Genomic DNA, 14,908 nt, shown 5'->3' with positions numbered 1-14,908 from the left:
GAAGTTCTAATATCAGGCACATACACATTTATAATTATGTCTAATGAACTCACTGTTTTGTTGTTATAAAATGTCTCCGTTTATATTTGATGGTTCTCCTTATCTTAATTTGCCTCAAATGAATATGATCACTTCGGCTTTCTTGCACTTACTACTGATACAATATATCTCTCAATCCTTTTACGTTCAACTTATCTGTGTTCTTATATTTAAATATTTTTAATGTTTATTTTTGAGAGAGAAAGAAAGGGAGAGAGAGCGAGAGCGAGAGAGGGAGAGAGTTGGGGGAGGGGCACAGAGAGAGGGAGACACAGAATCTGAAGCAGGCTCCAGACTCTGAGCTGTCAGCACAGAGCCCAATGTGGGGGCCTGAACCCACAAACTGTGATATCATGACCCGAACCAAAGTCAGAGGCTCAACTGACAGGAGCCACCCGGGCACCCCTCTGTGTTCTTATATTTAAAGTGTGCCATATATGTGTAAAGTTGGGTCATTTAAAAAGCTAGTCAGCAAATCTTTTTATTTTTACTTTTTATCGTATTTTAAGTAGGTTCCACACCCAATGTGGAGCTTAATTTCAAGACCCTGAGGTCAAGAGTCTAACGCTTTACTAGCTGAGCTAGCCAGGCACCTCACAATCTTTGTCTTTAATTGTAGCATTTGTTCTTTTGTGTTTAAGGTAATTACTGATATGTTTCGGTTTAAGTCTGCTGTCTTGTTCTTTGTTTTCAATTTGTTCCGTCTGGTGTTTGTCCCTTTTTCTCCTTTTGTATCATTAAAAAATATTAAGCAAAGGCAGAATAGACAGTTCTTCTATCATAATTGGAGGATTAAACACCCTTCCCTCAGCAACTGATAAAACTAGACATAAAATCAGAACAAAACTATCACACTTTGATTTAATTGATATTCGGAGGACACTGTGCCATAAAATGGCCAACTACATACTTTGTGTGTGCTTTACCATATGCTAAACATAAAATTAAAAGGACTGAAATTATACAGAATATATTCTCTGAAAACAATGGAATTAAATTAGAGCTTAATAACAATAAAAAAAAAAACCCAAAATATTGGTAAATTAAATAGCAATTCATGAGTTCAAGCCCTGCATTGGACTCTGCACTGACAGTGAGGAGCCTGCTTGGGATTCTCTCTCTCCCTCTCTTTCTGTCTCTCCCCCACTCTTGCTCTCTTTCTCAAAATAAATCAATAAATATTACAAAAAAAAAAAAACAACAACAGATGAAGACATTGTAGGAAAAGAGAACTACAGACCAATATTCCCATGAACACAGATAAAAATGGCAGTGAAATTAAACTGTAGACCCCATGTGTGTTTGTAAATTATTTGTAACCTTCTATGTGCAAACATGTTCTGAAAGATACCAGGAATAATGTTTACCTAATATTAATGATAATTGTTTCTGGTTGGTGGTTAAAAAATTTTTATTGTTGCACTTTTCTGTATTGTTTCAATTGTTTTTAACAAACATGTTTTATGCAGCAGAATCATTCTTTAAAAAAAACGGTATGCAAATTTGCCAGCTTATTAGTTCTAGGTGATGGCAATATGAATGATTTTTCTTTGTGCTTTTCTGAATTTTTAAAATAAAAATAGGGGCATCTGGCTGGCTCAGTCAGTAGAGTGTACGACTCTTGATCTTGGGGTTATAAGTTCAAGTCCTACGCTGGGTGAGTAGATTACTTAAAAATAAAAATAAAGGGGCGCCTGGGTGGCTCAGTCGGTTAAGCGTCCGACTTCGGTTCAGGTCATGATCTCGCGGTCTGTGAGTTCAAGCCCCGCGTCTGGCTCTGTGCTGACAGCTCGGAGCCTGGAGCCTCTTTCAGATTCTGTGTCTCCCTCTCTCTGACCCTCCCCCGTTCATGCTCTGTCTCTCTCTGTCTCAAAAATAAATAAACGTTAAAAAAATTAAAAATAAAAAAATAAAAATAAAAATAGATATTAGTTGTTGGACTTCAGGCATATAGTCTTTAAATTTGTAGGGAGTTTGTTTCTATTCCTATTTTATCAAGTGTTTTCTATTGGGAATGTGTACTGGCTTTTATCAAATGGCTTCCCTGAATCTACAGATTTTACTGTGTGGTTTTAAACTGCCTTACTCCTGAGCTATACGTGCACACCCGGTGGAACCAGCTGATTGCACGGATGTCTAGTCAGTAAGGTGCAAGCAGAAAGCAACCTCTTCCCACTGCCCTTCAAGCCCGTGGGCCCGGTATGCCCTCCCTCCCTCTTCATGGCCTCTTGGGCAGCTTGTGTAGCTTTTCCCACCCTTTTTAGTCTAAGAAGAGTTTTGTTTTAGTCATAAAAAGACGCTATTCAATCCAATATTTAAGCTCTAGCCTCTTATCTAATTTAAATTTCCCACTCCCTTAGCTCTCCCTCAGACTGGAAAATCTGTGGTGGGGACGGGGCACCACTTCTTTCCAAAGTACTGGTCAGGGTTCTTCAGAGAAACAAAATCATATCTATCTCTATATATCTATAGATAATTCTTTATTAAATGTATGTATTTATTTTGAGAGAGAGAGAGCACGAGAGTGGGGGAGGGACAGAGGGAGAGAGGGAGAGACAGAATCCCAAGCAGGCTCCACGTACTGTCAGTAAAGAGCTTGACATGGGGCTCCATCCCACAAACTGTGAGACCATGACATGAGCCAAGATCAAGAGTCAGACACTTAACCGACTGAGACACCCAGGCGCCCCTGCAGGCCTTTCTTAAGAGAGTCCTCACCTATATCTGCTACCGACAAGGGCCACTCCAACCACAGTCACTCATCTTGAGTCTTTATTGGTTTGTACACCCCTCAGGTGTCAGGAGCTCCTCCTTTGACTTGAAGTAGAAGGCCAAGTGGGGGGTGAGCTCATTGACAACATTTTCCAAACACCTCCTCACTCCTACTCCTCAACCTCTCAAGGAAACCTCATGGTCTGGAGGGTTCTAGTTGGGTGGTAGGGGTCAGGTGTCTTCCTCAAGAAAGGGAGGTGTTTGACAACCTTCCTCTTGTTCTGGGCCTGCGGGCTTCTGCCCAAACTCAGATATCAGGAAGTGCTGTTTTTGCTATCCCTTCCACTGGGATAAATCCTCCAGATGATAGTGAAGAGCATAGCATTCTTTTCATACACAGCAGATTTATTAGTGTATTTTTAATGTTTGCTTCTATTTTCATGTGGGAAATTTTTTTCTTCCACTTATCAGACTTTGATATTAAGGTATTTCTAGTTTTATGAAATGATTTAGGGACTTTTCTCTGTAGCTTTGTGTAGTTTGAGTGACAAGGGAATTATTTTGGGAAGTTAAATAGAACTTAGCTGTAAAACAATCTTGGCCTGGTGCTTTATAAAGTGATATATCCCTAACAACTTGTCCACGTTTTCTATTGTTATCCAACTGTTCGAGTTTTCTACCTCTTTCTGGGTCATATTTGGCGATACAAACTTTGTCAGAAAGTCATCAATTTTCTTTCTAGACTTTTCAAATTCATCGCAGTAAAGTAGCACATAATGTTCTTGTGTTAGTTTCTTCGGGTTGCTGTAACAAATGACCACAAACTGGCTGGTTTAAAACAACAGACATTTCTTCTCTCACAGTTTTTACAGGCCAGAAGTCTGAAATGAAGGTGTTGACAAGACTAATTTCTTCTGGAATCTCTGTGGGAGAGTCTGTTTCATACTCTTCCTCCTGGGTTTTTGTGGCTGTCAATCCTTGGTGTTCCTTGACTTCTATTTTTTTTTATTAATGTTTATTTTTGTGGGGAGAGAGAGAGAGGGAGAGAGATAGAAAAAGTGAGGGAGGGGCAGAGAGAGAGGGGACAGAGAATCCAAGCAGGCTCCATGCTGACAGCAGAGAGCCTGACACAGGGCTTGAACCCATGAACTGTGAGATCATGTCCTGAGCCGAAGTTGGATGCTTAACTGACTGAGCCACCCAGGTGCCCCATATTCTTTGCCTTCTAGATACATCCCTCCACTCTCTGCCTTCATCTTCACAAGATCTTTCCCTCTGTGTGCGCCTGATCTCATCTCCTTTCTCTTTCCAGGACACCAGATATTGGATTTAGGGACCTCCTCTAAATCTAGGATAACCTCATCCACAGGTCTTTAACTTAACTATACCTGCAAAGACCTGAATTCCAAATAAAATCATGTTCACAACTATTGGAGGTTAGGACTTGGGCATATATTTTGAGGCGGGGCACTATTCAATCCACTCTACTTCTATTTATAGAATCATGAGAATTGGGTTGAGAGTTTTGGAGGAATATGCAAGTTTACTTGTAATTAGAAAAAAAAAATCTTTATTTTCTGGAGTCTTCGAGCATCATTAGTAGAGCCTTGTTTACATAGGCCAACAGCCCCTTTTACACGGAAAATAATTCTATCTTTTCTCTCTCTCTACATGTGTGTGCGGGGATTTGGATGGCAATGCTGAGTTCTAGGAAATTCCTCTCTGGGATGTCACTTGGAGGGAAAGGAATGAAATTTTCACACTTTCTGTCAAAAAGATTATTTGTCTATTTGAGATTGTGAGCTTCCTAAAGAATGGGTCTGTACCTCTTGTTCATCCAGGCATCATGCTGCTCCCATCCTAGGCCCGGACCTTCCCCAGGCAAGGGCTCTCCACATCACAGGGGGTGGGTGGGAGCGGGACCTGTACCTCCTCCCCCTTCACACTGGAACGAGGCCACCTCAGTGTCTCTGTGCAACCTTCCCCCTGCCTCCGAGGAGAAAAATACTATAGCTGTTGGAAACAAGATAGATCATGAAATCTGACCATCTGTGAAGCCGGTTGTCACAAGTCAGGGTTCTATTTGCTAAGCAACTGTAACGAAAACATTGCACATTTTCATCAAGATGAAAATGAAAACCACGGTAACTTTGAGCACCGTCATATGGGAAGACACCTATCACAACCGTGTCAGTGGTGCACCACACAAGCCAACAATCACATCACTGACAAAACACTTCAGCCCCTTGGAAATGATGAATTAGACCCACCGGAGCTCTGGAGAGAACCATCTGGCGACGTTTGTGGAGAGAAATCCTGTGGCCACAGAAGAGGGGAGAGCGGAAGCCAGAGAGTCTCAAACTTCCCGAGGTAGCAGGATCACGTGGCGGGCTTGTGAAGGCACAGGTTGCTGGCCCCAGCCCGGAGTTCCTGCTTCAGTAGGTCTGGGGTGGGGAGGATATGCGTTTCTTACAAGTTTCCAGGTGATTTGTAGCAGCTGTCCTGGGGCCACACCTGGAGAATCACTGGCCCAACACGGGGCTTTGGACTCTTCCCTGTTAACAAACTCCATCTGTGATGTGAGGCAGGCGGTCCTCATACAACATCCTGGGAGATGCTGGTTGCAGAGTGAAAGGCCGAAGGCCAGAGGCCAGGGGCCAGGGACTCGGCGTCTCCCAAGTTGGCGACAAGTTGGTAGGGCTATGAATGTGTGTGGGGCCTTGTGAGAACATTTCCTTGTGTCCACCTGGAAAACTTAAGGCAGACGGAGCAGTTCCTAGAGGGTATTTGAGGTCAGCCATGAGGGGTTTGGCTTTGGCTTTCACCATGGAGTGTTCAGAGGGAGTTAGCCTGGCCTCTGGTGGGGAAGTTTAGGCCCAGAGGGGATCGTCAAACAGTTCCTGAGAAGGCCTCTTGGCCTGGCCCTGTGTGAGCCATTTGGCACAAAGTAGGTACGGTGAACTTGCTACACTCAAGACAAGACCCCGGGTCCCCAGGGTGTACATTAATCTGGGTCCAAGCAGCCCCAGAGGGAGGAAGTCTCAGAGGGCAGGGTGAGAGCAGTGCCCTCTGGGAAGCCAGAAGGCTTCCCTACAAACATACTGAAGGGAGGCAGTGGGGAAAGCCACCCATCTGCTCTGCAATGGTGCCACCTGGTGGACGAGAGGGACCCTGGTCTGGCTTCCCAGGCATTCTGGTGCCAGGGGAACCTCAAATGGGGATAATACCAACTCCTGCTGCTCCTATCACAATAATAATGCTAGTAGTGCTAAAAATCGCAACTGTGCATTTTAGAGCTTTCTTTATGTGCGTCAGACACTATTCTAAGCTCTCTGAATGCATCAACTCATTTAATCCTCAACAACCAGTGAAGCAAGTACTCCTGAGAACTCACTTTTTCAGATGAAGGAATCCGTGCGCATAGATTTGTACTAACTTGACAAAGCTGCATAGTGAGGAAGTGGCCTCTGATCCCAGTTGGGGGTGTGTGTGGAGGACATGCTTAGAGTCACGGGTTTGCTGCTCAGCTTGTGAGACCTTGGGAGAGTTATTTAACCTCTCTCAGTCTCTCACCTGAGAGGAGTTCAACGTCCTCCTCACCTGGTGGCGGTCACAGTGAGAAGTGATGGTAAAAGCCCTCAGCACATGCCTTGGTTGCTCTGAAGGCCAGGGGGCGCCATTCACACAAATTCCTGTGTGCCTCCCGGGCTGTGCGACTGCCAGGTACCGCCCAAGACACAGAGAGCCCTCTATAAGCGGCATTTCAGCTCTTTGCCTAAAAAAAAAGGCATCTCTGTTACAAAATCCCAATTCCTTCCCCAACCTTTGATACTATGCTTCTCAGAGAAAATATGTGTCACTGAACTTCCTTGCAGAGGTGAATTATAAGAAGGGAGACTAACACTGAGCCTCAGAGGAAATCTGGCCCTTATTGGACCCGGGAATCAGCAGTGGACAGAAAGACTGATCCGGTGACCCCCAGGGAACAGCACCCCTCACCTCCTCACTGCCACCCCTCCAGGACATAGGGCCTGTCCTTCCTCGGCTCCTACCTGGCAGGTCAGCTGGATAGGGGACATGAGCACTTTGGCTGAGCAGACTCAGTGGACTATGGGAGGAGCATGGTTAGAGAAAACAGGAGTCTCATTGGCCCCAGAGACCAAAGCAAGGGGAGGATCTGTGGAAAGACTGAGGCAATGTGGCTGAGTGTGGGCTGGGAAAGAACATGGCAAGCTGAGCATGTCTTGGGCCTGCACCCTACTTAGGAAACCTGTCGTGACACAGGCCTTGACCTTGGCATGGGGAGAGTACCCGGTGAGAAGGTGAGCAGGGAGCTTTGGAGCGGACTCATTCCCAGCCCACAGCTTTGTAAAGGGAATTCCCCTCGAACTTTGGGGTCAGCACAAAGATTGCATTTCCGCCATAGGCTTTTTGATGAGCGCAAAATATATAGCACACGATAGTGTTGGGACAACACTGGCTTAACACAAAACTCTAACCTATTTCATACCTAACTCCAGAAAAAATTTCCAGTGAATTAGAGTTTAATAATAGCTAACAGTGAGTACCTACTTTGTGCCACTTACTGTTTCTAGAGCTTTCCATGAATTAGCTCATTTAATCTTCACTATAATGGTATGAGGTGTGGATAATTCCATTTTATTATTTTATGGATAGGAAGTCATCTGACAAAAAGGTGTTAAGTATAAAGGTATGAGAGGGGCACCTGAGTGGCCCAGTCAGTTGAGTGTCTGACTTTGGCTCAGGTCATTATCTCGCGGTTTGTGAGTTCGAGCCCCACGTTGGGCTCTGTGCTGACAGCTCAGAGCCTGGAGCCCTTTTCTGATTCTATGTCTCCCTCTCTCTGCCCCTCCCCCACTCATGCCCTGTCTCTCTCCCTCAAAAATAAATAAACATTAAAAAAAATTTAAAGGCATTAGAAGAAAATAATATTTGATGAGTAAGGATCTTGTTAGCATCACATCAAAGACAAGAACCATAAAGGAGAAAATGATAGCTTTGAACATTTAAAATTTAAAATGTCTACAGTGTAAAAATAAATCAAATTAAAAGAAATCACATACTAGTGAAAAATTTGCAATAAATATGACACATAAGTGGCCAGTACACTTAACAGATGGAAACCAATAAGTAAGAGTAACAAAATCTCCAATAGAAAACTGAAGTGAGAACATAAATAGGCAATTTATAAGGAATACAAGTAGAAAAATCTTAAAAAGCCCAACCTTACTGGTGATAGTCAAAGAAATGAAGATAAAAGGAATTAGATGCTATCTCCTTCACACTTCCACCAAGCAAAGATTTTGACAAAGAGGATAACGCCCAGGGCTGGCGAAAGGGCAGGAAATGTGTAGTTTTTACACAGACTCACACATCTTCTCTTTAATTGCTGGGTCGTACTCCATTCTGTGGATCCAGCATTATTTATTAATCATTTGCCAATTGTTGTTCACTTAGATCATCTCCAAATTGGCTTATAAATTCAAAGATCATCTCTGTAATTCTTTGCATCTTTGAGGATTTCTTTAGGAGTGGACTTTTTAGGATGGAGGGTTTTAAGGCTCTGGATGCACGAGGCCAAACTGCTTCTCATGAAGCTCAAATCTGCTGATTGACAAGAAGAGCTGGGTCAGAGCAGGGCTCAGAGTAGCCCTGGGACCAGGAAAGGAGAGGACAACAGGCAGAATGAGTGGAGTGTGGCGGCTGCCTTTCAGAAGAGGACTGAGCAGGGGGAATGAAGCAGACAGGGGAGAGGTGGGAAGGCAGGAGCTGTGGCCAGAGGACAGGGGTGAAGGGCAGAGCTTCCAGGCTGGCCATCCAAGGGAAGGAGGGCAATGGAGGTGAGGCTGAGCCTCCCTGCTGATATGCACATGGGAGGCAGAGCCCCCCCCCACCCCCCAGCAGGGCCGGTTGCCTTAGACTGAGGACCTCACACCCCACTTACTGGGGCTGCGTGCTTGGGCAAGTGACTGAGATCCTCCAAGTTTTAAGTGACCCATACAAAGCACAATGACAGATACTTGCTAAGTGTTCAGTAATTGGTGGCTGTAATGACTAGTCGGCTCCAAAAGCATTTACTGATTGGATTCTAGGATCTTGGCTAACATTTACATAGAGATTCTGTGTGCCAGCCATTATTCTAAGGGGGTATATCTGATTCAAAGCTGATAGCCTAATAGCCCTAAGAAGTACAAATATTATCATCAACTCAATTTGACAAATGAGGAAATGGAGGCACAGAGAGGTCGGGCTACCTCCTAAGGTCCTCAGGTGGCAAAATAGCTGGGCTAGACTTGGACAGCCGTGTTCTTATCACCACCCACACAGAGTCTGAGTACCTATAAGACCAGGAATCTCAGCAATACCAACCACAAGTAGGGACACAAAAGTCTGATTCACTTGGGGTTTGGGAGTGGGGAGGAGCTCTTATAGTCACAAAAAAAGCCAGTTGTGGTGCCCTGCATCAAGGGCTCCCTCGGACAGCCTTCAAGGGAGTTAGGACCAAGGAGGGGTCCCAGGGGATCCCTGGCTGTGGGGTGCTCCCCTGGGCTGGAGGTCGGAGGCCCTCAGACTTGAGGCCTCTGCTGGGCTAGACTGGGCTGGCCTGGTTCAGGAAGAGGCTGGAGAAAGAGGCGGCAGGGACAGGACTAGAGGCTGTGTCTCAGGGAGAAGACCCAGGGCAGAAGTTCTGGAAGATGACAGTGGTCTAGGTTCAAAATGCTGCTGCTGAGTCACCCAGGGGAAGTTGATCTGCATTTAGCTTACTTGGAAGAAGGCGGGGATGTGGGAGATATGCTGAAAGATTTCCCTCAAGCAAGTTACATTAACAAGGGTGGTGTAGCAAGCTGGAAGCAGGTTGTCTTCAGCGTGGCGGGGGTGGTGGTCAGCTGAGCACGGCTTTGCAGCCAGACCGAACTGGGTGCAAATCAGGCTCCGTCACTCGGCTGTCCCTGGACCTCGGTTTCTCTTTCTGTGAAACAAGCATCATAGCACCTACCTCGCAGAGTGCCTGTGAGGACTAATGAGATAATATGTATAAATAGCATAGGGTCTGGCTTACAGGAAGCACTCGACAAAACATTTGCTGGTAACCAGTATCTGTGGTGCATGGAAGTCCATGCCAAGCCCTCTGCTGAAGGATGTGGATTAGCTAATGCCGAGCTCTCCAAGTGTGCGACCAGACCAGCAACGTCACATCCTGGGGAAGATCATTGGGCCGCACCCCAAACCTGGTGAATCAGAAGATCCTGTGTCTCCACCAGCCTCCCAGGTGCTTATGATAGTTGCTAACATTGGGGAACCACGGCCTAGTTTAGAGTTATTCTGCTCTTATAGAATGAGCTGAAAAATGATACTCTTACCAATAGGGTGACCAAATGTTCTGGTTTTAGCACTGAAAGGCCCATGTTCTAGGAAACCCCTCAGTCCTGCACAGACGGGAACCTTTAGTTACCCTACTAACAACTGGAATGTTACACCCTTGGAAGCGATGATGGGATTGTGGCAAAATAAAACAAACCAGGCGCAGGTGAGGGAAACTGAGGGGTGGGTGTTTAGCCTACTGAGGGGCGTGCTGATGTTGGGGGAGGAGTAGGGTTGTTGGAAGGTCTAGCATGGCAAGGGCTGAGAGGCCCTGAAAGCAGAGGGGCCGTTCCTGGGACCCTCCCCCCCACCCCAAGTCCTCAGCAAAACTCAGGAATGGTTGCTGAGAGTGAGCTTTCTTTGTGGAAACTGAGGCAGGGGCTGAACTTCAGAGTGGTATGAGTCTCTCTGACTTAGGTTTAAGGCATGAAGGCCCCTGCTGATATCTATAGTAATTACTAACTCATTTAATAAGCATTAAGTGTCAGGGCACCTGGGTGGCTCAGTTAAGCGTTGGACTTTGGCTTGGGTCATGATCTCACAGATTCTGAGTTCAAAGCCCCACGTTGGGCTCACTGCTGTCAGCTCAGAGCCTACTTTGGATTCTCTGTCCCTACCTCTCTCTCTGCTCCTCCCCTGCTCAAAAAGACTCGCTCTGTCTCAAAAATAAATACACATTAAAAAAACATTAAACATTAAATGTTGACTTTGTATTACCACACATCCCCCTGGACTTGGGGATATAAAAATGGAAGGGATGTGAACTTGTGGACTGTGACCAGATGAATCAACAAGTCAAGCCAGGCTCAGAGAGGACCTGCTGTAATGGAAAGAGAAGAATCCCTATGGTCAAGTGTCTGTTTACAAAGGGCTGGGAAACTGGGATCCTTTAGTAACCTCAGACACCGGCAACTCCAGGCAGCTGTTTCTTTTATTCACTAATTTTCACTAAAAAGTTACAGGATTCAAGGGACCAGAATCAAGTGGAAACAGCTAGTGGTCTCAGCCCTGGCTACAGAACTGAATCACCTGGGGCACTTAAAAAAATCTCCACATTTGGGTCCCAGCCCAAGTCAACTGCCCCAGATTCTCTGGGGGTGTGGTGCGGGCACCGGGGTTTCCCCCCAAGCTCCAGAAGTGATTCTAATATTAACACACAGCCCTTTGCAGACCACTAGCCTAGGTGGCTATGAATTCGAGAAATGGCTTCGGATGTTAAGTGCCTTTGCTACACACCTTACATCTTTCCTCTGCCCCCTTTCCTGGCTGGGCTCCCACCCCAGTGGTGGTCCCAGCACCCTGAAAGTCCTCTCCCCATTTCACCAATTCTAGACCAGTGCTGGGGCCTGAGCAGCAGGTGGCACAAACCCCGGTGGGGGGAGGTGAGTGAGTCATGTGCCGGTCACACACTTAGTCACGTGGGGGAACTGGGAGAAGGGTGGCCGGCCCCCTCCCTCAGGATGTTGTGGAGGCGGGTTCAGGGATGTGTCAACCAGATGAAGAATTTTGTCAGAGCTTCTTATAAGGGTCAATGGATCTTTGCTCCTTTCATTTCCTCTTGCTGCTCTCAGTGGCTGTGAAACTACCAGAAGGACCTGAAGTCAGAAAAGGAGGCTCAAGGGGCCAGTTTTTTTTGTTGGATAAGACACAGCAGTACAGTAAGAATCTGATACCATAGGATAGTCTCTCCAGAAGAGTGCATGTGTATAGACAATTTTACATGATTTTGGGGGAGGGGGAAGGGTCAGCCACCCCACTGTCACCCCATGGAAGCAAGGTTACTAACCCCTGCACCAGAGTCCCTGGGTTCCAGACCTTGAAGGAACCTCATTAATCAGCTGCTGAAAGGGGAGGGGCAGGCCCTGCACAACTTCCCCAGATTGCCCACTGCTGTCTTGCAGGTGAGAACAGGATAAGTTGCCACTTACCCGCATGTGGTGGGAGTTTTTATTTTTACTTACTTATATTAATACAGTGCTTTTCAAACTTGAGGGAGCATTATAATCTCCTGGAGAGCTTGTTAAAACACACACTGCTGGGTCTCACCTCAGAATTTCTGACTCAGTAGGTCTGAGATGGGGCCAGATAATCCGCATTTCTTTTTTTTTAATTTATCAATTTTTATTTTATTTTTTAGAGAGAAAGAGAGAGCACAGTGGGAGAGAGGGGCAGACAGAGACAGAAAGAGAATCCTAAGTAGGCTCCATGCTCAGTGTGGAGCCCGATGCAGAGCTCGATCCTATGACCCCGGGGTCATGACCTGAGTCGAAATCAAGAGTTGGACCCTCTTGGGAATGCAGACTGGTGCAGCCACTCTGGAAAACAGTATGGAGGTCCCTCAGAAAACTAAAAATAGAACTACCCCACAACCCAGCAATTGCACTACTAGGCATTTATCCAAGGGATACAGGTGTGCTGTTTCGAAGGGACACATGCACCCCCATGTTTATAGCAGCACTATTGACAATAGCCAAAGTATGGAATGAGCCCAAATGTCCATCGAGGGATGAATGGATAAAGAAGATGTGGTGTATATATACAATGGAGTATTACTTGGCAAACAAAAAGAATGAAATCTTGCCATTTGCAACTACATGGATGGAACTGGAGGGTATTATGCCAAGTGAAATTAGAGAAAGACAAAAATCATATGACTTCACTCATATGAGGACTTTAAGAGACAAAACAGATGAACATAACGGAAGGGAAACAAAAGCAATATAAAAACAGGGAGGGGGAAAAGCATAAGAGACTCATAAATATGGAGAACAAACTGAGGGTTACCGGAGGGGTTGTGGAAGGAGGGATGGGCTCAATGCGTAAGGGACACTAAGGAATCTACTCCTGACATCATTGTTGCACTATATGCTAACTAATTTGGATGCAAATTAAAAAAATTAAAAATTAGATTAAAAAAAAGAGTTGGACACTCAACTGACTAAGCCACCCAGGCTCCCCCAGATAATCTGCATTTCTTTTTTTTTTTTTTTTAATTTTTGTTTTTCAACATTTATTTATTTTTGGGACAGAGAGAGACAGAGCCTGAACGGGGAAGGGGCAGAGAGAGAGGGAGACACAGAATCGGAAACAGGCTCCAGGCTCTGAGCCATCAGCCCAGAGCCCGACGCAGGGCTCGAACTCACAGACTGCGAGATCGTGACCTGGCTGAAGTCGGACGCTTAACCGACTGCGCCACCCAGGCGCCCCAAATAATCTGCATTTCTAATAAGTTCTTAGGTGATGCTGAAGCTGCTGGTCTGAGGACCAAACTTTGAGAACCACTTATAAAATTATTTTACTTCTGTTCATCAGACTGGGCACGGGTCCCAGGACTGACTAGGAAGCTGAATTTGAGTCAGAGTTAATGGTTTACCACATCATCGCCAGAATGTACATTCTACTGAAAGCATCCATCAGTGCTAGGCTCAGTGTGAACTCAACTTTCTTTTTTATGTTTACACTTTCACATTAGCATGGTAATGACCTATTTGGCACAATGTTGGAGTTTTGCAAAGCGAAAGTCCTGGGGAACAAGCATATCTCCAGCCTGCATAGAATACCCCGTCTTCAGAGTGCCTGAAGAACCCAGAGCCTTTCAGCTTCCTTAGCTCGGATTGTGAGTTCTCTTGTTCTTTGCATTGAACATAGCTACCCACATTTGAACAAAAATACTAGAGTGTGTGAGAAGCAAACTGGGGTCCCACTGGCCTTAGTGTAAAAACTCCTCTTAATTAAGGGCACCACATGCTGATGGGAGGACACTTCTGAGCATACTGCCTTGCCAGGCAGAATCTTGCAGCAGCTACAGGCAGAGGAGCAAACTCTTAACTGCCAAGTTGAATGCCAATGAGGCTTCTGCTGGTTGCATGTGGTTGAACAGGGTCCCGAGGCACAGTGAGTCCAGGGCTGGATATCATTCCGATGCTGGGGTGATGTTCTAAGGCAGTGCTACTCAAACTTTACTGTGATGCACACATCAATCACCTAGGGGTCTTGCTAAATGTGGATTCTGACTGGGTAGGTCGGGCCAGGACCCCCGCTCCTAGGTGATGCCGATGCTGACATCCGTGACACCCGGGAACTTTTCTCCACTGCCTTTTCACAAGTGTGTGGAGACAGAGGTGGAGTTTATTTTAGATAGTCCTGAGAACCTGGGCAGTGAAACCTTTAATCCTCACAAGCAATGGAACAAGTGGACCCAGTCTGTACCTGAAATTCTCATCTAGTCAGTGCACAACCTCCTCATTGACTGGGTACAAAGTCTATGAGAGCCCCTTCTGGCTCCCCCAGGTTGAGGGATTCCTCTGAATGCACAGATCATAATAGTTCACCACCCCCATTAGGGCATGAACCCCTGTGACATGGAGACTTTTTTTTAAAGCAAAGTATAGTTGATGAACAGTGTTATATTAGTTTCAGGTGTCCGACACAGTGGTTCCACAATTCTATACCTTACTCAATGCTCACCATGTTGAGTACTACAATACTCATAAGTGCAGACAGTGGCTGGGCTGGGATGTTTTGATGACCTCAAACAAAATATTTTTAAACACAAAGTACAGCTGACACACAATGTTCTATTATTTCAGGTGTACAACTTAGTGATTACAAGTTTTGACATTATGCTGTGCTCACAGGTGTAGCTACCATCTGTCACCCTACAACACTATGACAGTATCATTGACTATGCTCCTTATGCTGTCTTTATTCCCATGACTAATTCATTCCGTAACTGGAAGCCTGCATCTCCCTCTCCTCTCCCTTGCACTTGTTT

This window comes from Puma concolor, chromosome C2, assembly GCF_028749965.1.
Source record: "Puma concolor isolate L17-30 chromosome C2, mPumCon1.1.hap2, whole genome shotgun sequence".
Classification (NCBI taxonomy): Eukaryota; Metazoa; Chordata; class Mammalia; order Carnivora; family Felidae; genus Puma; species Puma concolor.
This window is presented reverse-complemented; position numbering follows the sequence as displayed.